The 21450-nt window shown below is 39.7% G+C and overlaps 1 long non-coding RNA gene across 1 annotated transcript in view; it reads right to left on the reverse strand.

Moving 5' to 3' along the window:
- Positions 1 to 19983, reverse strand: part of LOC123465582 — a 32111-nt gene extending 12128 nt beyond the window's left edge. Inside the window, exon 1 of the long non-coding RNA XR_006640826.1 lies at positions 19436 to 19983. This is a non-coding gene — a long non-coding RNA (uncharacterized LOC123465582). The remainder of the gene's footprint in view (positions 1 to 19435) is intronic.
- Positions 19984 to 21450: the final 1467 nt, after the last annotated feature.

The following is a 21450-nucleotide window of genomic DNA, read 5'->3' on the forward strand; positions in this document are numbered from 1 at the left end:
CTGATCATATGGACCACAGACTTGTCTAACTCAATGAAATTATGAGCGAGTCATGCCATGATGGGCCATCTAAGAGAGTCGGGCTATGCTGGAACATTCTGACAAAACATGGTCCACTGGAGAAGGGAATGGCAAAGCACTTCAGTATTCTTGCTTGAACAGAATGAATAGGCAAAAAGATAGGACACTGAAAGATGAACTCCCCATAAGCAGGTCAGTAGGTGTCCAATATGCTACTAGAGATCGGTGGAGAAATAAATCCAGAAAGAATGAAGAGATGGAGCCAAATCAAAAACAACACCTAGCTGTGGATGTGACTGGTGACGGGAGTCAAGTCCAAGGCTGTAAAGAGCAATACTGCATAGGAACCTGGAATGTTAGGTCCATGAATCAAGGGAAATTGGTAGTGGTCAAGCAGGAGAAGGCAAGAGTGAACATCAACATTTTAGGAATCAGTGAGCTAAAATGGACTGGTTTGTGGTTTAGGCCGTAAGGTGTGTCCGATGCTTCTGACCCCATGGGCTATTCATAGCTCGCCAGACTCCTCTGGCGATAAGATTTTCCAAGCAAGAATGCTGGGGTGGGTTGCCATTTCTTTCCTCAGGAGATCTTCCTGACCCAGACATTGAACTCGGGTCTCCTGCATGACAGGTAGATTCTTTACCAACTGAGCTACCAGAGAAGCCCCCAAATGGACTGGAATTGGTGAATTTAACTCAGGTGAACATTATGTCCACTACTGTGGGCAAGAATGCCTTAGAGAAAATGGTGTGGCCATCACAGTCAACAAGAGTCCGAAATGCAGTACTTGGATGCAATCTCAAAAATGACAGAATGATCTCTGTTCATTTCCAAGGCAAACCATTCAATATCACAATAATGCAAGTCTATGCTCTGACCAGTAACACTGAACAAGCTGAATAGTTCTATGATGACCTACAAGACCTTCTAGAACTAACACCGAAAAAAGATGTTCTTTTCAATATAGGGGACTGGAATGTGCAAGAAGGAATTCAGGAGATACCTGGAGTAACAGTTAACTTTGGCCTTGGAGTACAAAATGAAGCAGGACAAAGGCGAACAGAGTTTTGCCAAGAGAACGTACTGGTCATAGCAAACATCCTCTTCCAACAACACAAGAGAAGACTCTACACACGGACATCACCAGACAGTCAATGATGAAATCAGACTGATTCTATTCTTTGCAGCCAAAGATGGAGACTCTCTATACAGTCAGCAAAAACAAGACCGGGAGCTGACTGTGGCTCAGATCATGAACTCCTTATTGCCAAATTCAGACTTAAATTGAAGAAAGTAGGGAAAACCATTAGACCATCCAGGCATGACCTAAATCAAATCCCTTAGGGTTATACAGTAGACATGACAAATAGATTCAAGGGATTAGTTTTGATAGACAGAGTGCCTGAAGAACTATGGATGGAGATTTGTGACATTGTACAGGAGGCATTGATCAAGAACATCCCAGAGAAAAAGAAATGCAAAAAGGCAAAATAGTTGTCTGACGAGGCCTTACAAATAGCTGAGAAAAGAAGAGAAGCTAAAGGCATGGGAGAACAGGAAAGATATACCCATTTGAATGCAGAGTTCCAAAGAAGAGCAAGGAGAGATAAGAAAGCCTTTCTCAGTGGTTGATGCAAAGAAATAGAGGACAATAATAGAATGGGAAAGACTAGAGATCTCAAGAGAGTAAGAGATACCAAGGGACCATTTCATGCAAAAATGGGCACAATAAAGGAGAGAAATAGTATGGACCTAACAGATGCAGAAGATATTAAGAACAGGTGGTAAGAATACACACATAAAAACTATATAGAAAAGATCTTAATGATCCAGATAAGCACGATGGTGTGATACTTTACTTAGAGCCAGATATCCTGGAATGCGAAGTCAAGGGCCTTAGGAAGCATCACTACGAACAAAGCTAGTGGAGGTGAAGGAATTGCAGTTGAGCTATTTCAAATCCTAACAGATGATGCTATGAAAGGGCTGCACTCAATATGCCAGCAAATCTGGAAATCTCAGCAGTGCCTACAGGACTGGAAATGATCAGTTTTCATTCCAATCCCAACAAAAGGCAATGCCAAAGAATGCTCAAACTACAGCACAATTGCACTCATCTCACACGCTAGCAAAGTAATACTCAAAATTCTCCAGGCCTGGTCTCAACAGAACATGAAATGTGAACTTCCAAACATTCAAGCTGGATTTAGAAAAGGCAGAGGAACCAGAGATCAAACTGACAACATCCACTGGATCATGAAAAAAGCAAGAGAGTTCCAGAAAAACATCTACTTCTGCTTTACTGACCACCCCAAAGCTTTTAACTCTGTGGACCACAACAAACTGGAAAATACTTAAAGAGATGGGAATACCAGACCACCTGACCCACCTCCTGAGAAATCTGTATGCAGGTCAAGAAGCAACACTTAGAACTGCACATGGAACAACAGACTGATTCCAAATAGGGAAAGGAGTATGTCGAGGCTGTATATTGTCACCCTGCTTATTTAACTTATATGCAGAGTACATCATGCAAAATTCCGGGCTGGATGAAGCACAAGCTGAAATCAAGATAGCCAGAAGAAATATCAATAACCACAGATATGCAGATGACACCACCTTTATAGCAGAAATTGAAGAAGAACTAAAGAGCCTTTGGATGAAAGTGAAAGAGGAGAGTGGAAAGGTTGGTTTGAAACTCAACATTCGAAAAACTCAGATCATGGCATCTGGTCCCATCCCTTCATGCAAATAGATGGTGAAAGAATGGAAACAGTGACAGACTTTATTTGGGGAGGCTCCAAAATCACTGCAGATGGTGACTGCACCCATGAAATTAAAAGATGTTTGCTGCTTGGAAGAAAAGCTATTACCATTCTTGACAGCATAATAAAAGCAGAGACATTACTTAGCCAACATCAGTCTGTCTCGTCCAAGCTATGGTTTTTCCAGTAGTCATGTATGGATGTGAGAGTTGGACTGTACAGAAAGCTGCACATCAAAGAATTGATAGTTTTGAATTGTAGTGTTGGAGAAGACTCTTGAGAGTCCCTTGGACTGCAAGGGATCTCCAACCACTCCATCCGAAGGGAACTCAGCCCTGAATATTAATTGAAAGGACTGATGCTGAAGCTGAAACTCCAATACTTTGGACACCTGATGTGAAGAACTGACTTACTGGAAAAGACCCTGATGCTGGCAAACACTGAAGGCAGGATAAGAAGGGGAAGACAGAGGATGAAATGATTGGATGACATCACCAACTCGATGAGCTTGAGTCTGAGTAAACTCCGGGAGTTCTGATGGACAGTGAAGCCTGGTGTGCTGCAGTCCATGGGGTCGCAAAGAGTCAGACACGACTGAGCAACTGAACTCAACTGAACTCCCATATAGTAAACATCAATAGACATCAACAAAAGTTCCTTGGAATTCTCAATAATTTTTAGAAGTATCAGATCAGATCAGTCGCTCAGTCATGCCCGACTCTTTGCAACCCCATGAATTGCAGCACTATAGGCCTCCCTGTCCATCACCAACTCCTGGAGTTCACTGAGACTCACGTCCATAGAGTCAGTGATGCCATCCAGCCATCTCATCCTCTGTCATCCCCTTCTCCTCCTGCCCCCAACCCCTCCCAGCATCAGAGTCTTTTCCAATGAGTCAACTCTTCGCATGAGGTGGCCAAAGTACTGGGGTTTCGGCTTTAGCATCATTCCTTCCAAAGAAATCCCAGGGCTGATCTCCTTCAGAATGGACTGGTTGGATCTCCTTGAAGTCCAAGGGACTCTCAAGAGTCTTCTCCAACACCACACTTCAAAAGCATCAGTTCTTTGGCGCTCAGCCTTCTTCACATTCCAACTTTCACATCCATACATGACCACAGGAAAAACCATAGCCTTGACTAGACGAACCTTTGTTGGCAAAGTAATGTCTCTGCTTTTGAATACGCTATCCAGGTTGGTCATAACTTTCCTTCCAAGGAGCAAGCTTTCCTAAAGCCAACAACTTTTAGAATCACTGTTTCAAAAGATTATGTCTATCCAATAGTCATTAAATTATGATTAATTCCCCTACTTCTAATAATCAAAGACACCACAAACTCACACAAACACATGCACATACAAACACAGACACACACAACCTGCTCATCAAAACATCTGATTGGCCTACATTCATCTGTGTAATGATACTATAATGAAACAATTATAAGCTGAAGTACAACTGACATATTAGCAAGTGAAGTTTTACTCTAGGGAAAGGTTAGAGTTCAAATAAGCATTTTTGGACACTGGAAAAAACTTAGAGTCTAAAATTTAATCTCGGAGAGTTCCTGAGAAGTATAGAGATTCCAAACTGAGAACTTCAGAGTGTCAAAGCATATACAGAAACATGCTGAGTTGAAGCTTACAATTTAAAATTTTCTTGTTCTTATCCTTGTAAATATCTTTTGTTTCAAGACACAAGTATCAACAATAACATTTGCTTTGTGTATGTCCAATTCTTCAATTACATTTGCAAAGAAAATATTAGAAGTATGAAGACTGAGCATTTCAAATAGTTCAGTGTCCCTCTTTCCAGACTTAACTGTGTACTGCAAAATTTACCTGAACTGGATGTTTGTAAACCCTTCATTCTGACTGTTTTATTAGCAACAGACTCTTTCATTCTGACTGCTGGCTGAATGGGGTTTGGAAACAAGTTGATTACTAAATAATGTACATAGCAGATGATCCACAGTTCAGAATTCAAGACAAAATCATAAACCTTTTTACCTTCACATTAGGATATTTCCCAGGAGAATCTAAAAGGAAAAAGGGACACAAAGTTAATTACATGTAAATATGAAAGCCAGCTGTACATTCATGCAGAGTTAGTACTGAGCAGAATCCTCACACTCAGCCTTGGCACTGAATACATTCAGTTTTAGTGTCTTGTTTTTAGGGGGATCTTAGGATGCTGGTAAGACAGACATAGGAATCCACCAAAGATAGTGAAAAGGAAATAATACATTTAATTGCCACAGAATTATTAGAAATTAAAAATCTTGCATGTTTCAAAATCAGTGTAGTATTTATTAAAAATATTTCTAGCATTTAGGGAATGAACCCTATTAATCTGTTTGGCTTCAAAGTTTAGTTTGGTTTGGTACATCATGCTAATGCTTCAAAGGATTTCTATGAAACAACTTTCAAAGAATCAGCTATCTTAAAAAAAAAGTCAATGCCTCCTTTTTCAAATTAATCTAATTTGAATAACAAATACCAGCACAACATATATCTTTGATGCCTAAGAATTACTCGGAGGGGTTGTGGTTTCCCCCACTTCTAGCACTCCCTCCCACCTCCAGGATTCTCTGGAGCAATAATGATCTTATCTCTTTTCAGGGCAAATACACTGAAGTCATCTAGAAGGAGTTCTATCAAGTGTCCTCATGAACTCCAAACTCACCTCCCTAAGGCCTTCCTTTCCTCCCTTTGTCCTTTCACTAGATTCTCTCCTATCCAAAGGGTAGTAATCTCTGGATCTGTGGAATTAATTCTTCCTCCTTGACATCCTTTCTATGGATTATCCCTATTCTGTGGTCTTCTTTATAGACTGGGGCCTGGTGGACTGGAGTCAATGAAAAGAAAGCAAAAGAGAGAGACCAATATTCCCTGGGTTAGGTGGTAAACCAATAAAGCCCTAGAATAGGGCTTGTACTGCTCACTAAGGCACAGGGCGTCTTCTCAAGGTCTTGGAAGCCTGAGCAGGAAAGTGAGCTCGGCAGGCCTCCATGCTCCAAAGAACTAGCCAGAGATACAAAGAAGGACACAGGAGACCCAAGTCTCTAGTGGAACAAGGGTGCATTATTCATGTTTGTGTGAGTTTATATATTGTTATACAAGGAAGCTTTAGGCAAAAAAATAAAGTCAAGAAAAGAACAAAAGCCAGATGTAAAACAACGGTTACCAAGGGAATAACAAGGAATAACAATCGCCACAAGGCCAGAAGACAATCCATATCTTGAGTAAGAGGGTTGTGACTAAACAGTTTTACTGTAGGGTAAAAGTTACTGAAGGAAATCCAAGTATGTGTTCCATTCCGTGTACTCAGTCCTGGGAACAGCGTGCCGCTCCACTTGTTCCTGTATACCAGGAACTGATAAGGAATAGAGGGTTCATGAAAAACAGAAAACAACATACAGGAGTCCTAATGTTAAACATTACCTGACACCTACCATTTCTTTCTCCTCTTTGCTTAGCAATGGTATCTTACACCTATAACTGCTACTTCAACTCTTTGCTTCCCTCTGGCTATAAACACGCTCAGAAAGAAACACAAAATAATGCTTTTCCTTGATCCTGTTATGTCCTGCACTATCCAATGCTCTTCTTCCAGATTTCTCTATATGCAAGGCTACACCCTTGCTACTCAGAGAGCTTATTAGAAACACAGAATCTCAGACCTCCTGCCAGCATGTGCACTTCACACATGGTCCCCAAGTGACTAATTAAAATTTGAGAAGCTCTGGTCTACATGAAGTCTGCTTCTACATGACTTCAACTTAATTCATTCTCCAGAAATCTCAAGCTCTGTTTCCTCACGTGAACACGTCCCCTCAAACTGAAATGGCATTAGAAGTTGGAAACCCTCCCGTGGACTCTCTATGAGGCTGTGGGTTCCTTGGTCTCCCCCATCACGTCCCCTGTTCTCCCCTTCTTTCCAGCTCTCTTGTTTTGTCCCATGTGATACCACGCTGGAAAGCAGCACATTTTGTATGAAACCAATTTGCACACATTACAGCTGAGCATCTATGCCCACGCTCCCCCAGAGGATGACACACCACTCTGCACGCCCAGGGACCACAGTTCTGAACGTCTTCCTAATAACAAGTAAACAGGAAGAGGCGAGAACTTTGCTGTTCTTCTCTGACAAGTTTTGGTGCAAGAAGCTCACTTCCAATTCACTGTCCATGTCAAATACTCTCCCTTTATCTAAAGACCTTCATTACTTATTGCCCCCTTCCCCCACAGACATGTGCTTCCTTTTCTTCATTTCCTCCATGTACCCTCTGCCTCTCTCATCCTTAATTCCCTCTTGCCTCTTATTTCTTGACTTTATTTAGGTCATAGAGTATCTTGAAACAGAACTAATAATTTGTTTTTGGTCATGTGTCACATGGAATCTTAATTCCCTGAGCAGGGATCGAAACTGAACCACCTGCATTGGAGAGTCTTAACCGGACAAAGTCTTAAACATTGGACTGCAAAGTAAGTCTAGAACTAATAATTTAGCTCCTTAAACCAGATTCTCAATGTAATCTGTGGTAGACACCTGATAAGATACATAATTGCCCTCCTTTTCTCATCTTTTTTTCTCACTACCCATCTGATAGGTGATTTTCTTTGCCTATTAGAATGTATCAGCATTCCCATTTTCAATCAACGTTCTGTCAAATGATTTTTCTGTAAAATACAGTTCTTACTTTCTACTTGTCCAATTAATGTCTTTTTTCCTCTTTGACCCGCAGTTCCAGGTAAATGATCCACATACTTCTGTGGAAGGCTCTCAGAGATACTCTGCTAGAATGGATGATAACAATGAGTTGCATGAAGTTTTCCTAATCACTTTTGAAGAAATACCCTACTTTTAACCTGGTTAAGACAGGTTTTGCCAAGATCCCACAGTTGATATATGACAGAACCAGGATGCTGAATTCAAACACGGTGGTGCATCACCAAGCAGTGGCTGCCACATCTAAGAGATCAGGCCCTTCTTATCTCCTTCCATAGCTGCCACCTTCAAACAAGGCATCGTTACTTTATGTTACTTCAAGTACAGCTGTCATAAAGGTACTCTGCACGTGCTACTTAAGATATGCAAAATGGTTTGCACTTACTAAAACATCACTAAAGCTAACTGCTGTTATTGTAGCCCCTCATATTTATTACTATTTCCCATGCTTTTACTTCTCTTGAAACGTTCCTTGCAAATCAACTTGACAATCCAAATGTAGCAATACTTTCAAGCCTCAAGCACTATCTTGTCAACGTTGATTTGGTAAAAAAAAAACACAGTAGAAATAAAAATCAAAACTACACTGAGATACCACCTCACACCAGGCAGAATGGCCATCATCCAAAAGTCTGTTACCTCTGCTGCTGCTTAGTCGCTTCAGTCATGTCTGACTCTGTGCCACCTTAGGACTGAAGCCTTCCAGGCTCCCTTGTCCATTGGATCCTCCAGGCAAGAATACTGGAGTGGGTTGTCATGCCCTCCTTTCCGACTCAGGGGTCAAACCCAGGTCTCCCACTGAAGACAGATTCTTTACTGCTCAGCCACAATGAGATACCACTTCACACCAGTCAGAATGGCCATCATAAAAAATGCTACAAACAATGAATGCCAGAGAGGGTGTGGGGGGAAAGGGAACATTCTTGCACTGCTGATGGCAAGATAAATTGATACAACCACTATGGAAGATGGTATGCAGGTTCCTTAAGAAACTAGGAATAAAACCACCATATGTCCCAGCAATCCCACTCCTAGGAGTATACCCTGAAGAAACCAAAATGGAAAGAGACACATGCACCCCGATGTTCATTGCAGTGCTGTTTATGATAGCTAGAACGTGGAAGTAACTTAAATGGCCATTGACAGATGAATGGATAAAGATGTGGTGGTACATATATACAAACTAACATTACTCAGCTGTAAAGAGGAATGCATTTGAGTCAGTTCTATTGAGGTGGATGAACCTAGATCTTATTATACATAGTGAAGTAAGCCAGAAAGAGAAATATAAATATCTGATACTAACACATATGTATGGAGTCTAGAAAGATGGTACTGACAAATTTATTTGCAGGGCAGCAATGGAGAAACAGACAGAGAGAATAGACTTAGAGACACGGGTGAAGGGAAAGAGGGGAGAGGGTGAGATGGATGGAAAGAGTAACATGGAAACTAACAATTCCATATATAAAATAGATAGCCAATGGGAATTTGCCCCATCACTCAGGGAACTCAAAGAGTGGCTCTTCAACAATTCAGAAGGGTGGGATGGAGAGGGAGATTGGAGGGGGGTTTGGGAGGGAGTGAACATGGGTGTACCTAAGACTTATTCTTGTTGATGTCTGACAGCAAACAACAAAATTCTGGAAAGCAATTATCCTTCATTTAAGAATAAATGAATTTTTTACAACCCTATTTGAACATTCAGATGGTTTACTGCCTCTTTCCCTGTAAACAGCACACTAACGACTGTAACTTCTTATCTATGTCTTCTGGAATGGCAGGTAAAGATTAAAGGAATGACCTAGATATAAAAAAAGGAGGAAGACTATGATTATCCAAGTTGAAGGTTTAAAAGTTTTCAAATACATTTATGATGATCAACAAGGACTCAATATTCACATTGGGAAAGAAAAAAACAACTAAAAAAATCAGGTAACCACAATGACTAATTTTTCTATATGGAAGAATTTACACGTTAGTTTCACATAACACAGAATTGACATGGTAATTTCACATCTCTGAACACTGAAATCAATAAAGTTTCTTAAAAATAATATGGGGGGGGCGGTCCTAAGATGGCAGAGGAATAGGATGAGCAGACCACTTTCTCCCTCACAAGTTCATTGAAAGAACATTTGAACATTGAGCAAATTCTACAAAACAACTTCTGAATGCTGGCAGAGGACATCAGGCACCCAGAAAGGCATCCCATTGTCTTCAAAAAGAGGTAGGACAAAATATAAAAGATAAAAAGAGAGACAAAAGAGGTAGGGACAGAGATCCATCCCAGAGACGGAGTCTTAAAAGGGGAGAAGTTTCCAAACATCAGGAAACACTCTCACCGGCGGGTCTGTGGGGAGTTTTGGAATCTCAGAGGGCAACATAACCAGGGGGAAAATTAAATACATAAATAAATAAAACCCACAAATCACGTGCCTAACTGGAACTCCCTGTGCTTGGATCCACCACCAGCAAGTGGGGGCTGAACAGGGAGGCACGGACTGCACTGCTTAGGGTAAGGACTGGGCCTGAATGCCCTGAGGGGGCAATCTGAAGGAACTAACATGAGATAGCAACCCAAACTGCGGGATAGCCAGAGAGAGACAGAGAGGGGGGAAAAAAGAGAGAGAGAGAGAAGAGAGAGAGAGAGAGAGAGAGAACTATCCTGCAAAAAGCCCTAACCTAAGGCACTGCCAGGCCCGCTCAAAAAACAAAGGAATGAGCAAATACCAGAGGAGAGCTAGATGGCTGCGGATTGGCCCATCCCCCACTGGAGACAGGGAAGCAGGAGCATGGCAGCCAGAGCTGGAAAGAGGCAAACTCGGCCCCAGAGAGGCAGTCTCTAGCAAGCAGGCACCCAGTCGCTAACCAAAACCCCTTGGGATTCTGGATGGTTGACTTCTGCCAGGAGGGTCGCAGCCAGAGATCAGCTCCCCAGAAGAGACATAGGGCACACTGGAGAAGGGCACACCCACTGCCACCCAGGACACCGAGTGCCTGGGACCAGGGAGGTGATAAGACAAACTCCCCACCTGGGGAGACAGAGCTCGCCAAGCACCTGGTCGCCTGAGCTGCTCGGACCTGGGAAGGGCAAAAAACACAGGCCAAACAGAGTCTGCCCCTTTGTGGACTACCCAAGAAACTGAACCTGAGTGGCTTAGACCTCGGAAATGCACACAACCCAGGGCCTGCCTCAGGTAGTTCCCTGGCAGAGCAACCTAGAGCCTGAGAAGTGTAGATTGGGAAAGCACATGAGCCATGAGCAGAGGCAAACCCAGTGTGGCCGAGATACTGTAAGCACTCCCCACACATGCCAGTGATATTTGTTTGCAGTGTCCCTCTGTCCCCACAGCAGTACTGAACAAGTGAGCCTAAATAAGTGACCACCTTCGCCCCCTTGTGTCTGGACAGAAATTAGACACTGAAGAGAACAGCAAATGGAAGAAGCTAAAATAAACAGAGGGAACTGCTTTGGAAGTGACAGGTGCAACAGATTAAAACCCTGTAGTTAGCAGCGACTACATTGGAAGGGGCCTATAGATCTTGAGAAGTATAAGCTGGATCAAGGAACTATCTGAAACTGAACTGACCCCACACTGCCCACAACAGCTCCAGAGAAATTCCTAGATATATTTTTACTATTATCATTATTTAAATATAAATATATATACATAAATATATATATACACACATACACATACACACACACACACACACACACACACACACATTATTTTTAAGTTCTCTATTACTCTGTCACGGTCTTTGTAGACCAGGACCTGGGGACTGGAGTCAATGAGAAGAGGTACACAGGCGACCCAAGTCTCGAGTGAAACAAGGGTGCTTTGTTCGCAGAAAAGCATGTTTATATATCTTCATACAAGGCAGCTTTAGGCAGTAAAAAAAAAAAAAAAAAAAAAAAACTGAGCAAAAACACAGCCAAGCAAATAACCATCTTCGAAGGGCCAGAAAGCATTGCATGTCTGCATAACTGAGAAGATCACATTTCAGTGAAGTCACTGGAGGGAGTCACTGAAGGGACCAAGCAGGTCACCTTTTCTCAGGATCTCAGTCCCAGGAAATGCATGCAGCTCTGCTCATTCCTGCAGCAACTGATGAGGAATAGAGAATCCTTGAGAAATGGCACACAAAAGAAAAGAATAACATATTGGATTCCTTAAAGCTGAACGTCCCCTGAAATTACTCCTTTAATTTTCATTTTTATAACCTACTATTACCTTGCAAAAAAAAAAGACCCTATTTTAAAGCAAATTTCATGTATATATTTCATAATTTTTGTGACTTTGTTTTGTTTTTCTAATATCATATTTTTCAGAGTCTAACCTCTACTCTAGATTTTTAATCTTTGCTTTTTGGTATTTGTTATTAATTTTGTACCTTTAAGAACCCAATCTTCAGTACCCATTTTTACTTGGGAGTGTGACTACTGGCTTGATTTTTCTCCCTCCTTTTTGACTCTGCTATGTCTCCACCAGGTCACCTCTATCTCCTCCCTCCCCCATATTTTCTCTACCCAACTCTGTGAATCTCTTTGTGTGTTCCAGACTGTGGAGACTACTTAGGAACCTGATTAGTGCCTGGATCTGTCTCTCTCCTTTTCATTCACCCTTTTTTCCTCCTGGTCACCTCTGTCTCTTTCCTCCCTCTTCTCTTCTCTTTGTAACTCCGTGAACCTCTCCAAGGGGTCCAGACTGTGGAGAGCACATAGGGAATTGATTATTGGCTAGCTTGCTCTCTCCCCTTTTGATTCCCCCTCTCCTACTCCTGGTCACAAGATCTATCTCCCTTCTCTGTCTTCTCTTCTTCATGTAACTCTGTGAACCTCTCCAAGTGTTCCTCACTGTGGAGGAGCTTTTCATCATTAACCTAGATGTTTTATCATTTGTGCTGTATAGATGGAGAAGACTTGAGGCTACTGTAAGAATAAGACTGAAAACCAGAGGCAGGAGGCTTAAGTCCAAAACCTGAGAATACCAGAGAACTCCTGACTCCTGGGAACATTAATCAATAAGAGCTCATCCAAAGGCCTCCATACCTACACTGAAACCAAGCACCACCCAAGAGCCAACAAGTTCCAGAGCAAGACAAGCCACACAAATTCTCCAGCAATGCAGGAACATAGCCCTGAACTTCAATATACAGGCTGCCCAAAGTCACACCAAACCCACAGACATCCCAAAACTCACCGCTGGACTCTTCATTGCACTCCAGACAGAAGAAATCCAGCTCCACACACCAGAACACTAACACAAGCTTCCCTAACCAGGAAATCTTGACAAGCCAACCATCCAACCCCACCCACAGTGAGAAATCTCCACAATATAGAGGAACCACAAACTGCCAGAATACTGAAGGGCCACCCCAAACACAGCAATCTAAACAAGATGAAAAAGCAGAGAAATACTCAGAAGGTAAAGGAACATGATAAATGTCCATGAAACCAAACAAAAGAGGAGGAGATAGGGAGTCTACCTGAAAAAGAATTCAGAATAATAATAGTAAAAATGATCCAAAATCTTGAAAACAAAATGGAGTTACAGATAAATAGCCTGGAGCCAAGGATTGAGAAAATGCAAGACATGTTTAACAAGGACCTAGAAGAAATAAAAAAGAGTCAATCAATAATGAATAATGCAATAAATGAGATCAAAAACATTCTGGAGGGAACCAACAGTTGAATAGTGGAGGAAGAAGATAGGATAAGTGAGGTAGAAGGTAGAATGGTAGAAATAAATGAAGCAGAGAGGAAAAAAGAAAAAAAATAATTAAAAGAAATGAGTACAACCTCAGAGACCTCTGGGACAATGCTAAACACCCCAACATTCAAGTCAGAGGAACCCCAGAAGAAGAGGACAAAAAGAAAGGCCATGAGAAAATACTGAAGGTGATAATAGTTGAAAACTTCCCTAAAATGGGGAAGGAAATAGTCATCTAAGTCCAAGAAACCCACAGAGTCCCATACAGGATAAACCCAAGGTGAAACACCCCAAGACGCATATTAATCAAATTAACAAAGATCAAACACAAAGAACAAATATTAAAAGCAGCAAGGGAAAAACAACAAATAACACACAAGAGGATTCCCATAAGGATAACAGCTGATCTTTTGATAGAAACTCTTCAGGCCAGAAGGGAATGGCATGACATACTTCAAGTGATGAAAGAGAAAAACCTACAACCCAGATTAAGCTTTACAGATAAGCAAATGCTGAGAGAATTCAGCACCACCAAACCAGCTCTCCAACAAATGCTAAAGGATCTTCTCTAGACAGGAAACACAGAAAGAGTGTATAAACTCGAACCCAAAACAACAAAGTAAATGGCAACGGGATCATACTTATCAATAATTAACTTAAATGTAAGGGGGTTGAGTGCCCCAACCAAAAGACAAAGACTGGCTGAATGGATACAAAAACTAGACCCCTATATATGTTGTCTACAAAAGACCACTTCAAAACAGGGGACACATACAGACTGAAAGTGAAGGGCTGGAAAAAGTTATTTGACACAAATGGAGACCAAAAGATAGCAGGAGTAGCAATACTCGTATCTGATCAAATAGAGTTTAAAATAAAGCCTGTGAAAAGAGACAAAGAAGGAAACTACATAATGACCACTGAATCAATCAAAGAAGAAGAAATAACAATTATAAATATATATGCACCAACATAGGAGCACCACAATATGTAAGGCAAATGCTAACAAGTATGAAAGCTGAAATTAACAATAACACAATAATAGTGGGAGACTTTAATACCCCACTTACACCTATGGATAGATCATCTAAACAGAAAATTAACAAGGAAACACAAACTTTAAATGATACAATGGACCAATTAGACCTAAATGATATCTATAGGACATTTCACCCCAAAACAATGAATTTCATCTTTTTCTTCTCAAGTGCACATGGAACCTTCTCCAGGATAGATCACATCCTGGGTCATAAATCTAGCCTTGGTAAATTCAAACAAATTGAAATAATTCCAAACCTCTTTTCTAACCACAATGCAGTAAGATTAGACGTCAATTACAGGAGAAAAACTATTAAAAATGCCAACATATTGAGGCTGAAGAACACGGTTCTGAATAACCAAAAAATCACAGAAGAAATCAAAAAAGAAATCAAAATATGCATAGAAACGAAGGAAAATGAAAACCAAACAACCCAAAATCTATGGGACACTGTAAAAGCAGTGTTAAGGGGAAGGCTCATAGCAATACAGGCTTACCTCAAGAAACAAGAAATAAGTCAAATAAATAACCTAACTCTACACCTAAAGCAACTAGAAAAGGAAGAAATGAAGAACCCTGGGGTTAGTAGAAGGAAATAAATCTTAAAAATTAGGGCAGAAAGAAATGCAAAAGAAACAAAAGAGACCATAATAAACAAAGCTAAAAGCTGTTTCTTTGAGAAGTAAAATTGACAAACCACTAGCCAGACTCATCAAGAAACAAAGGGAGAAAAACCAGATCAACAAACTTAGAAATGAAAATGGAGAAATCACAACAGATAACACAGAAATACAAATGATTATAAGAGACTACTATCAGCAACTATATGCCAATAAAATGGACAACTTGGAAAAAATGGACAAATTCTTAGAAAAGTATAACTTTCCAAAACTGAACCAGAAAGGAATAGAAAATCTTAACAGACCCATCACAAGCATGGAAATTGAAACTGTAATCAGAAATCTTCCAGCAAACAAAAGCCCAGGTCCAGACGGCTTCACAGATGAATTCTACCAAAAATTTAGAGAAGAGCTAACACCTATCCTACTGAAACTCTTCCAGAAAATTGCAGAGGGAAGTAAACTTCCAAACTCATTCTAGGAAGCCACCATCACCCTAATACCAAAATCAGACAAAGATGCCACACACACACACAGACACACAAAAGAACACTACAGGCCAATATCACTGATGATCATAGATGCAAGGATCCTTACCAAAATTCTAGCAAACATAATCCAACAACATATTAAAAAGATCATACATCATGACCAAGTGGGCTTTATCCCAGGGATGCAAGGATTTTTCAATATCCACAAATCAATCAATATAATACACCACATTAACAAATTGAAAGATAAAAACCATATGATTATCTCAACAGATGCAGAGAAAGCCTTTGACAAAATGCAACATCCATTTATGATAAAAACTCTCCAGAAAGCAGGAACAGAAGGAACATACCTCAACATAATAAAAACTATATATGACAAACTTACACCAAACATTATCCTCAGTGGTGAAAAATTGAAAGCATTTCCCCTCAAGTCAGGAATAAGAAAAGTGTGCCCACTCTCACCACTACTAATCAACATAGTTTTAGAAGTTTTGGCCACAGCAATCAGAGCAGAAAAAAGAAATAAAAGGAATCCAAATTGGAAGAGAAGAAGAAAACTTTCACTGTTTGCAGATGACATAGAAAACCCTAGAGATTCCACCAGAAAATTACTAGAGCTAATCAATGAATATAGTAAAGTTGCAGGATATCAAATTAACACACAGAAATCCCTTGCATTCCTGTACACGAACAACGAGAAAACATAAAGAGAAATTAAGAAAACAATTCCATTCACCATTGCAATGAAAAGAATAAAATACTTAGAATATACCTACCTAAAGAAACAAAAGACATATAGATAGATAGATAGATAGAAAATTATAAAACACTGGTGAAAGAAATCAAAGAGGACACAAATAGATGGAGAAATATACCATGTTCATGGATTGGAAGAATCAATAAAGTGAAAATGAGTATACGACCCAAAGCAATCTCTAGATTCAATGCAATCGCTATCAAGCTACTGACGGTATTTTTCACAGAACTAGAACAAATAATATTACAATTTGTATGGAAATACAAAAAAATCTTCGAATAGCCAAAGCAATCTTGTGAAAGAAGAATGGAACTGGAGGAATCAACCTGCCTGACTTCAGGCTATACTACAAAGCTACCGGCATCAAGGCAGTATGGTATGGGCACAAAGACAGAAATATAAATCAATTGAACAAAATAGAAATCCCAGAGATAAATCCATGAACCTATGGACACCTTATCAATGATAAAGGAGGCAAGAATATACAATGGACAAAAGACAGTCTCTTTAACAAGTGGTGCTGGGAAAACCAGTCAACCACTTGTAAAAGAATGAAACAAGAACACTTTCTAACACCATACACAAAAATAAACTCAAAATGGATTAAAGATCTAAATATAAGACCAGAAACTATAAAACTCCTAGAGGAAAACATATCTCTCCGACATAAATCACAGCAGGGTCATCTATGACCCACCTCCCAGAGTAATGGAAATAAAAGCAAGAATAAACAAATGGGACCTAATTAAACTTAAAGGTTTTTTCACAACGAAGGAAACTATAAGGATGGTGAAGAGATAGCCTTCAGAATGGGAGAAAATAATATCAAATGAAGCAACTGACAAAGAATTAATCTCAAAAATATACAAGCAGCTCCTGCACCTCATTCCAGAAAAATAAACGACCCAATCAAAAAGTGGGCCAAAGAACTAAACAGACATTTCTCCAAAGAAAACATACAGATGGCTAACAAACACATGAAAAGATGCTCAACATCACTCATTATCAGGAAAATGCAAATCAAAACCACCATGAGGTACCATCTCACGTCGGTCAGAAGGGATGTTATCCAAAAGTCTACAAACAATAAATGCTGGAGAGAGTGTGGAGAAAAGGGAACCCTCTTCCACTGTTGGTGGGAATGCAAACTAGTACAGCCACTATGGAGAACAGTGTGGAGATTCCTTAAAAAACTGGAAATAGAACTGGCATACGACCCAGCAATCCCACTGCTGGGCATACACACTGAGAAAACCAGAAGTGAAAGAGACATGTGTACCCCAATGTTCATCACAGCACTGTTTATAATAGCCAGGACATGGAAGCAACCTAGATGTCCATCAGCAGATGATGGATAAGAAAGCCTGGTACATATACACAATGGAATATTACACAGCCATTAAAAAGAATACATTTAAATCAGTGCCAATGAGGTGAATGAAACTGGAGCCTATTATACAGAGTGAAGTAAGCCGGAAAGAAAACCACCAATACAGTATACTAACGCATATATATGGAATTTAGAAAGATGGTAATGATAACCCTATATATGAGACAGCAAAAGAGACACAGATATAAAGAACAGTCTTTTGGACTCTATGAGAGAAGGCAAGGGTGGGATGACTTGAGAGAATAGCACTGAAACATGTATATTATCATATGTGAGACAGATCTCCAGTCCAGGTTCGATGCATGAGACAGGGTGCTCAGGGCTGGTGCACTGGGATGACCCAGAGGGATGGGATGGGGAGGGAAGTGGGAGGGGAGTTCAGGATGGGGAACTCATGTACATCCATGGCTGATTCATGTCCGTGTATGGGAAAACCACTACAATATTGTAAAGTAACTAGCCTCCAATAAAAATAATGTGGAATGTACATGTTGTTAGAGATATTTTTAAAAGAAAAATTATCTTCCACAGATAATTTTATAAACTCTGCTGGTAATTTTTCTTTCTTTATGATTTAATAATAACAAGTAGTCTACATAAGAAAAAAAGCATAAATCGTGATTTCATTCATTTAATGTATGTAATTACCCATTATTTGCTGACATTCAGAAAAAAGAAATCAGAATCTCTCCAGAGGAAAAAATATACTTCTACATTTCTTCTTTCAGACTATTGCAGCTGAAATTTTCTCATTTAATGAAGAGAGATTTAGAATCTCATTTATAAAATTATAAATTATAATTTTAGTAAAAAGAATAGATAAAATGCTTATGTATTTCCTCTTTATTTTCAGAAAGATCTAAAACATCCACCAAGGTTATAGCAAACAGTAAGATAAATTAAATAAGTGCATTAAGTATTTAGCATTGGACACGACTGGGCAACTGAACTGAAGTTAGAAACCATAAGAAACAGAAGGACCAGAAATTCTTAATTCACAATACATATCCAAAGGCCTAAAACACGGCTCATCTTGAATTGTCTCTAAACAAAAGTTTTGCTAGGATAAATAGAAGACATCACTTCATTAATTTCAAAGTGAGAATTTTTTTTTTAAAGAGAAATCACTTCAAATGTAAATAAACTTCCAGAGGGAACTATATATATATATATATATATATATATATATATATACATACATACACACACACACACACATACATACATACATACACATACACACACACACACAAATACACAAGTATAAACAAATCACATTGCTGTACACCTGAAACTTACACAGTATTTTAAACTGACTACACTTCAATTCAATGAAAAAACAAGAACCACCACCAACCTCGAAAACAACCACCAAAAAAAAAGTGAACACATTTTTTTAAGTTCTTCATAAAAATCAGCTATATGTCTTTCAAAAGAGTATGAGCATTGTTTTTTTACAACCTCACTTTATCTTCTTAAGTTGGATTTGAAATAATTTCTTGCATATTTATAATATAGAGTTCCTGGTCTGACTGACCCCACTATTTCTGTTGTGTTTGTATAATATCTGTCTCATCTTCATCCTCATTCCATCTTATATTCATCTTGTCCTTCTTAAAGGAATTCTTCCCCTTCATCCTCCTCCCCAACTTCATATTCATCTAGTTATTTTTCCTCAGTGCTTTGTAATTCTTTTCTTTCATAATGGCATACTTCTTATGCCAATATTTATAAATCTGAATCATGCACATGTATGACTTTTATTATCACGCCATTTCATATTGTGACTTTGAGGGCTTCTAGTTCTGCGGTGGGATCTTTTTTTTCACCATAAGGATCAGGGGACTGGTATGTGAACAAATACAGGGAAAGAAGAGTTACAAACAGAACAACTTACCTTTGTACGACCAAGGCCTGCTACAGACTTGAGAAGTTTTGAAACAGGCTCAGGCGATGGGAAGGCAGGATGACAGATGCCCTCAAACCAGGGTGATGGTTTGGGAAATGTTTCAACCACATCTTCAACATTACTATCAGAATTACTGTCCTGAGAGAAAGTTGTACTCTCTGGTCTCAAAATGCCACATTTTGCTTCTAGTACAGTGAAAACAGGAGAGAGTACATGAGAACATGTGTCATTTCAAATCAAGGAATAACACCAGGAGGACAGTCTTCAAATAACTTACTGTTTCTCTTGGATTGCTGAGAAGCCTTCATTAGCCTCGTTAACTTTGATTTCAAGATATGCTGGAGAAGAAAATAAGAGCTTGAAGAATACAACAAGTGTTAACCTGAATAAAAGAATTATAACATCCCCCATTCCTCTATGATCTAACATAAAGAGCACAGGCTCTGGAGTCATTCAGATGTGGATTCAAATCCCAGTTCTGTCACTGACCTGCTCATGGGGAAAGGATTATGACAGATAACATGAGAAGCCCCAGATGTTCTTCTCCTTACCCCTAATTGACTGCTATACAAATACTAGGACACCCACTAGATTACTTTCTCTACCAAAATGTTCTAGAGTAATAATTTATCTCCGGTAGCTTCAGTCATGTCCAACTCTGTGCGACCCCATAGACGGCAGCCCACCAGGCCCCGCCATTCCTGGGATTCTCCAGGCAAGAACACTGGAGTGGGTTGCCATTTCCTTCTCCAATGCATGAAAGTGAATAGTGAAAGTGAAATTGCTCAGTCGTGTGCAACTCTTAGCGACTCCATGGACTGCAGCTTACCAGGCTCCTCCGTCCATGGAATTTTCCAGGCAAGAGTACTGGAGTGGGTTGCCATGCCTTCTCCGCCGGTAGTTTAGAGCACTATTGAAAAACTAAGACATTTAAATTAATTGCTATATTTTGAAATTTGCTTCCATGATTAATATATACATGGATTATCACTTGTGAAGGGAAATACGAAAGTTTAGGTTTTACAGAACCTTATTTAGATGGGCTAGAACCGCAAAGACGATAAGCCACTTCTGTCTGTCAAACAGCTAGAGACCAATGAAACAGGGAAAGAAATTCAGCTGCTTCCATGAAACAGGGAAAAAACAAGGTTAAACCCATAGGGCAATGATCATGAATGAAAGCCACACTCTAAATAGACAGCCATAAGCAAACATGTTCACAATAGAGACAGAGAGAGATGGACTGAAATAACAGACACTGAAGAAATGTGTTCTGCAAGGAAAAATTAGGTTAACAGTAAATATTAAAAAAAAAATTTTAAATGTAGAAGAGGAAGAAGAAAGGAAAAAGTGAGACATTCCTAGTCAAGAACAAACTTTACGGGAAAAAAAAAAGTATAATAAGGTATGTGGAGAAACACATATATTTAGAATTTATATACAATAGATCAGTAACGTATCAGTATTCTTAAGGATATACTATGAGCAAAGCCTCCATTTCATATGATTTTATTAATATATTTTTATGCATCTACACTGTTCTTCAAATTTTATGAAAATATCAACATCAGTTCAGCTCAGTTCAGTTGCTCAGTTGTGTGCAACTCTCTGTGATCCCATGGACTGCAAGCACACCAGGCTTCCCTGTTCATCACCAACTCCCAGAGGTTTTACAAACTCTTGTCCATTGAGTTGGGGATGCCATCCAACCATCTCATCCTCTGTCATCCCCTTCTCCTCCAGCCTTCAAACTTTCCCAGAACCGGTATTTTCCAATGAGTCAGTTCTTCGCATCAGATGACCAAACTATTGGAGTTTCAGCTTCAGCATCAGTCCTTTCAATGAATATTAAGGACTGATTTCCTTTAGAATGGACTAATTGGATCTCCTTGCAGTCCAAGGGACTCTGAAGAGTCTTCTCCAATACCACAGTTCAAAAGCAGCAATTATTCGGTGCTCAGCCTGCTTTATAGTCCAACTCTCACATCCATACATGACTACTA

This window comes from Bubalus bubalis, chromosome 3 (genome assembly GCF_019923935.1).
Source record: "Bubalus bubalis isolate 160015118507 breed Murrah chromosome 3, NDDB_SH_1, whole genome shotgun sequence".
NCBI lineage: Eukaryota > Metazoa > Chordata > Mammalia > Artiodactyla > Bovidae > Bubalus > Bubalus bubalis.